Source organism: Lagopus leucura, unplaced genomic scaffold, assembly GCF_019238085.1.
Source record: "Lagopus leucura isolate 7727_CA_CO unplaced genomic scaffold, USGS_WTPT01 Super-Scaffold_810, whole genome shotgun sequence".
In the NCBI taxonomy this organism is placed as follows: Eukaryota; Metazoa; Chordata; class Aves; order Galliformes; family Phasianidae; genus Lagopus; species Lagopus leucura.
This window is the reverse complement of record NW_024962261.1, coordinates 12,131,423-12,138,328: the sequence shown is the minus strand read 5'-3', so window position 1 is coordinate 12,138,328 and position 6,906 is coordinate 12,131,423.

The following is a 6,906-nucleotide window of genomic DNA, read 5'->3' as shown; positions in this document are numbered from 1 at the left end:
TTTCTTTCTTTCTTTCTTTCTTTCTTTCTTTCTTTCTTTCTTTCTTTTTGCAGAAAGGCACAGAATTCTGTATGTTACACAGCAAAAACATGTTCAGTGGAGTCACAGCTTTTTCACGTCTTTAGCATTACTTTTACCAGTGCATGGCATTTACTCTGATGTTCTCTTGTGCTGCAGCTTTAGGCATTGTGGCACTGCTCCCATCTGCCCCAGCCTCCCCAGAGGCTATCACAGAGCTGGTGCTAGGGAAGGTGTATTCCTGTCTTCAGTTAAACAGCAGAAGTGTGTTTGAACTAAACACTGGATTTTGTATTTATGTAGGCAAAGAGAACTTGTAAGTTTCCCCTTTTGATTTAGCAGTCAGTGTCACCAAGAAGAGCCATGATAACATGTTCTACAGCTATTAATATATCTTACTGCTGCAGCTCGCTGCAAAGGGAGAGCAAGTCAAAGATGAGTCAGTTCCAGCTCCTAAGATAGCTGTGATAAGCCAGATCACTGAAGGGCCTTCTTCCCTGTGTCACAATACAGAGATGTACACCAAGAGGCAGAGACTAGACGGCTCTTCACATACATAGGCTATTAATACAAGGATTTCTTGCCGAACACAAATTCCATTTTGATCTTAGTTAAGAGCCCCCCCATCCTAATTTCTGCAATTCCTTAAAAGTACTTGCGAAGCTTTAATACAGGAAAGAGATAAAATATTTTACATACGTTGAGTCTCTTCTCTGCCTTTAATCATTTCAGCATCATTTAAGGAAAACAATAATCTACAAAGGGGGAAAATCACAACTGTGTCACTTTGATACCACTCACACTCTTTTTTTCTCTCAGGTGCCCTCAAAAGCCTTCCATGTGGCTTCTCCCCCACAGAGGAGAGGACAGGGCCAGCAGAACCAGGGACATGACTGGCTCCAGGCTGCAGCAAGAAGGTTGGCACGTTTTGGGAGCACATGTGACCCTTCACCTCACTGTGGTTTGCTGATTTCTCCTCTTTGGGCTGTGCCTTATAGGTGCCATGGAGTTGTTCAGTGAGGATGACCAGTGTTAGTGCTGTGGAGTCAGGACTGTTCTGGGTCAGAGGTCTCCCGGTGTCTTTTCTTTTCTCGTAGTTGCCTGACTAGTTTCTATTTGTTGCAATTCTCTAACAAAAAGAGGTTCTTGATCCCAGTGGGTTTTTTGTTGTTTGTTTTGTTTTGTTTTTGTTTTTTTTCTTTAAAACATTTCAATGTGCTTTCTCTGTGCAATTCTTCCTTTTCTTCTTTTTCTCTTTCTTTTGATCTAAAATTGCTGAGAATCAAGCTTGCACTCCAGCTCTTTGAGAGGACTAGCACTGCTATACTCGTGAGAGCTTGAAAACAATGCAGAAGAAGGAAAGAAGAAAGAAAACGTGCACGAAGAAGCACAACCCCTTAGGGCAAGTTCTTCATGTCAAAACACTTGTTGGCTGGTTGTTTTGAGGCTTTCAATTTAAACAACAGATGAAATGCAGTGGCCTGAATCCTTCCAGCTGAAGCTCTGGGGAGATGAAGGAAAGATGGCTGCTGCACTGTGCTAGACTTTGAATTTATTTTTAGAGTCGGAAACCTCTGCTTTTCTGTGGCACTCAGTATTGTTGCCTCAAGAAGAGTGTCAGAAGGAATTTAGCTTAGGCACTCCCTTCTTGTTTCTTTTTCTTTTTTTTTTTCCTGACCCTAACTTCTACAGCTCTGAGAATTGTTAGGTGTTTCCAGTAAAATCTTCTTCCCCAGATTGCCTTCGTTTTTCTAAACCATTGACTCCACTCATAAAATCTCAGAGAAATATGATAATTAATGCTGCTTATAAGTAACTTCTAGGGAAATGTCAGCAGCTCTGCACTCAGCATATGCTGAAGCAGTATTCTTCATATGCTGAAAATCTCATCTCCAGTCTTCTGGAGATAAACAGGTCACTTCCAAGCTGTATTATATGAACAGCATAAGAAAATTATAGATATGAGCAACCTCCAGACTGTACTAAGCATGGAAAATTAAATCACCTTCCTTATTCCCTTCAGTGGTAAAGAGAGATTTTTTTTACAACAATTTTGTGATGCTGAAGGATACCTGCTATCAACACTCTGAGGAAGATGAGAGGGCTGGAGAATCTCACCTGTGAGGAAAGGCTGAAAAAATTGAGCTTTTTCAGCCCGGGGAAGAGAAGGCTATGAGGAGACCACACTGTGGCATTCCAATACTTGAGGAGAGTTTATAAACAAGAGGCAGACCAACTTTTAACACAGTCTGATAATGACAGGGCAAAGGGGAATAGTTTCAAACAGAAAGAAGATTTAGGATAGATATCAGAAGGAAATTCCTTACTCAGAGGGTGGTGAGGCACTGGCACAGCCTGCCCAGAAAAGCTGTGGCTGCCCCAACACTGAAGGCACTCAACATCGGATTGGATGGGGCCCTGGGCAGCCTGAGCTGGTGGAAGACAACTAGCAGTTCCTGAAGTTCCTTCCAACCCAAGCCATTCTATAGTTCTGTTACTATATGATTCTATGATTTGTGAAGAATTTACTTTCCATAAGCTTTGGTAACAGAAGCCCTTATCTTCACTGTCATTCGTCATGACTGAATATAATCAAGAATTTTATGAATCAGAATCATTCAGATTGGAAAAGACCTCCAAAATCATCTAGTCCACCTGTCACCAATATTGCCCACTGAACCATGTCCCTAAGTACTACACCTACCCTTTCCTTAAACATCTCCAGGGATAGTGACTTTACTACCTCCTTGGGCAACCTGTTCCAATGCCACTATTTCTGATAAGAAATTATTCCTGATGTCCAGACGGAACTTCCCCTGGTGCAACCTGAGCCCATTCCTTCTCATCTTATTGCAGTTACTTGGCAGAAGAGGCTGAACCCCACCTCACCACAATCTTCTTTCAAGTAGAGAGTGATAAGGTCTCCCCTGAGCCTCCTCTTCTCCAGGCTGAGCAATCCCAGTTCCCTTAGCCATTCTCCATAAGACTTATGCTCCAGACCCCTCACAGCTTCACTGCCCTTCTCTGAATACTCCAGGGCTTCAGTGTTCAATGTTCTTGTAGTAAGGGGCCCAAAACTGAATGCAGCACTAGAGGTACAGCCTCACCAGAGCTGAGCACAGAGGGACAATCACCTCCCTGCTCCTGCAGACTGCACTATTTTTGATGCAAGCCAGGACGCCATTGGCCTCCTTGGCCATCCAGGCAAATTCTTAACACTTGTCCTACTCCCCATTTCTTGATGTGAATGGATGTGTGATTGGCCATTGTCTTGGAGTCTCTTCAGTTCTCAGCAAGAGTACTGCTGTTAGAGAAGAAAGATGTAGATGAAGCAAGCAAGCAAGCCAGTGACAGAAACCCTGTGTCACTTGGAGTCATGAGCTTCTCCTTATCCCTATGAATGGTTCAATTGGGCTTGCTGACCTGGGAGAAGAGTTGGCTGAAAGACCACTGAATCTTCACTGCCTGGATTTTTAAATATTGTCTTCCTTTTCTCAAATATCAGAGCAGTACTGTGTTCCTCCATGAATCTCAGAAATTATAAGAGCAGTCATATATGCTGTTTCCAATATGAAGGTAAGAAAAAAACAACAATATATTGCTAACCAAGATGCCATAATAACAGTATTCCTTTATTTTTTCAATGAAACCCTGATTCCTTTGAAATCAGTTAAAAGCTGGGAGGAGATGATTTTTCTGTGTACGCTGAATTTTCTGTCCAATTTACATTGCTAGTCTCTTTCAAGCAGGCTACCTTCCCCCCATCTCCCGCCCCACACATTCCCTTTGAGCGAAGCATCAGCTTGTTCTTATGAAGAAGTATTTCTCTTGATCTCTGTAGTGCCTCTCATCCCAATTGCAGCTATATCTTTTCAAATGTCTCATTGTCTTCTTAATTAGAAACCAGCCCCAGGATTTGATTCCTATCCTCCTTGTTCCCTGTCAGGAGCTGGGAGGCTTGCAATCATGGTTGGAATTTTTACTTGCCTTCTCCAGAGCCCACAGGCTGCTTCAGAGGGCTTGATTAGCACTGTAGATATTCTTTGTGTGAGGCTCCTATCAGCAAACCAAAGGCACAATCCTCAGACACCCGCCTGCCATCGCTACAGCTGACAGTCTGTGGCATAATAGCTTCTCGCTGTTACAGCTCTCCTTGGCTCTCCAATTAAAACTGAAAAAAAAAAGAAAAGAAAAAAGGGAGGAGAAGGGAAGGAGGGAAGCTTTCTGCATACTAAACACTCTCTGTTTCTCAACATGAGTACAAAGATATTTCTAGCTGTTTCCCAAGAATGGTGAGGTAGAATTGCAGCCAGACAGTAGGAGCAGAGGCTCTGAAAGCAGTGGGTGAGCCTTTGGTTTGCCCCTGGGTGCCACCAACAGGCTTCTCTGAGCTGAACGCCTGGGTGAGGCTGAGCCATGGGCATCCACTGCAACAATACAAGTCCAAGAGGACAGATCCCAGAACAAAGTTAGAAAGGGAGCAAAGTAAAAGAAAGGGGAAGGCTTTATATAAAAAAAATATATATTGTAATAGTTCTTTCACTCTTCTCTAACTCTTCTATCATTTTTTAGGTTTGCTTGTGACTTACAGCAGTGAAGGGTAAAGGAGCCCCGAGCGCTCTTTATGTTATGCGGAGTGCCAGCTGACAGCAGCTGACAGACTGCAGTGCCAGTGGTGGTGGTTTGTCACCGTCCTCCAGGGGATGAAGACCCCATGGGCTGGTCAGGCAGGACACATACAGCACGCTTCGCCAGGAGCTTGCGCCACCATTTCCATCCAGTGCTGCCTTTTCTCTCCATCCCACATTTCCCCTTGTGTCTGACTCTGCAGGCTCGCTGCATGTCTGGCAGTCTTTTCTTAAAAAAAAGTAGTGCAATTTATTTGGAACATACACGCAAGTGCAAAATTTGCATATAACCTTAACTGCCAAGGAAAAAAAACACATTCAAAATCAACTGATTCCACTGATAGAGCATGATGCTTAGCATTCCTGAATACACTGAGTAAATTACATGTGCAATACTACTCATGTGTTGCCTGACTGTAAGATTTACTCATGCAAACAGCCGCAGAAACAACATAATAAGAAATCTTTGGCATATTTTCAGAAGGCAGATGTCATAGCTGAGGAGCGAGCCTGACAATAGGGTTGTAACCCAGGAAAGCAGGAACCCACTGCTTGTTTGGATGCCCGACTGGAGCCCAAGACAATTATCAAGTGTCCCAGGCAGCCCAGATCTCACTATATTTCAAAAATACTGTTTTTCCCTTTCTCCCATACTTTCTTATCTACCTTAAAGTGGGGATAAATTCAGTCCATCCATTTGGTGCCACACAAACACCCCACTGGTGCTCTCCAGCCCCGCAGTCACACTGATAAAAGTGATCCATGCAGTTGTTACTGAATGAAGTGTTTTCAAGAAGCTTCCACCAAAAGCAACCACCAATACCCCACCTGAAATATTTGGTTGTATGTACAGTTGGAATTATTAACTGTTTTGCAAGCTCATGGGCTTGCTAAAGAGCTATGTTTTGCCTGAGGATTTGATGTCCATGGTAAATGTCACAGGATCATAGAATCATAGAATTATTTGAGAGGAACGAACCTCTAAAGGTTATCTAGTCTGAGGGTCCCTTTCATTTATGTCCAAACAAGTGATGCAAAACTGAGAGGTAGGCCTGCTTTGAAATGGCAAGTCACTTTAAACCAAAATCCAACTAAATGAGGGGGCTGAAACTCCTTCTACTCTGGTTTATCATGGTGATGAACTGGACCAGTATCTATGCACACATTGCCTAGCCAGAGGTGAAGAAGGATCTACCAGAGGTTCCAAAAGGATGGTAAGCTTCTTCCTTCCTTCCTTCCTTCCTTCCTTCCTTCCTTCCTTCCTTCCTTCCTTCCTTCCTTTCTTTCTTTTTTCAAGTAACCCATAATCTGATATAAACCACATTCTTTTTTTTTAGTACTATTGCAACTGTGTATGGCTTTGGAGAAGGCACAAAACGTGCACACAAAGAGAAATTTACCCAAATTGAGACAGACTGGCCAGCCAGGTCTTTGGATGCATCTGCTGCTTGGGTACATTGCCTTCTGCTACCCTTGTGAAGGGGTAGAAGAAACACCCAGGCAGCGACAGCTGATCAGAGTCAGAGGTGCAAGAAAGACCACAGCTTCCCTGTAAAATGGATAGCATGGGGGTATTCAAAAGGAAAGGATTACATTGGGAGCCTGTTTTGTGATGGCGAAGATGGATGGTAAAGGGAAGGTGCTGAAGACAGCATGGAAGTGGGGAAAAGAAGGAAAAAAAATATTTCTATACACATACCCTACATATACTGTCTATAACACTTTTTGCATCTATTGAAGCATAATTTTAGTGAATTTGCTACCCTGTAGGGAAGTAAATACTAAAAGCTCAGATCATTAATCCTTAATACTGAATAGATGCAGCTTGTTAGCTTGTACTTCACCATGTAATTACAGCTAATGTGAAATGTTCTTAGAAACACTGGGCTGCTAATCTGCACATCCAAGCTGGATATCAGCAAGAAGATGTCCTGGAGTGGAGAATCACGTCCAGATGGGGGAAGGTGCACTTTCAGCAGTTCTGATGACTGACAGCAGATGCTGGCAATTAATTCAAATTTAAAGATGACATGTTCAAATAGTAGGCAAGTAAAGTAAAGATTCTAAATCTAATCTTCCCAAATGAAATCCCAGTCAATCCCTTTGGGATCCCCAACCACAATGCCCTTTTGCTGCCGCCAAGACTTTGGCATCTGGATTTGACTCTTGGTCTTTTCCTGCAAAACCATTTACTCCTAGATTCCTCACATCCACCCTGGGAACTCACTGAGCATGTGACAATTAACATGATATGCAGCTC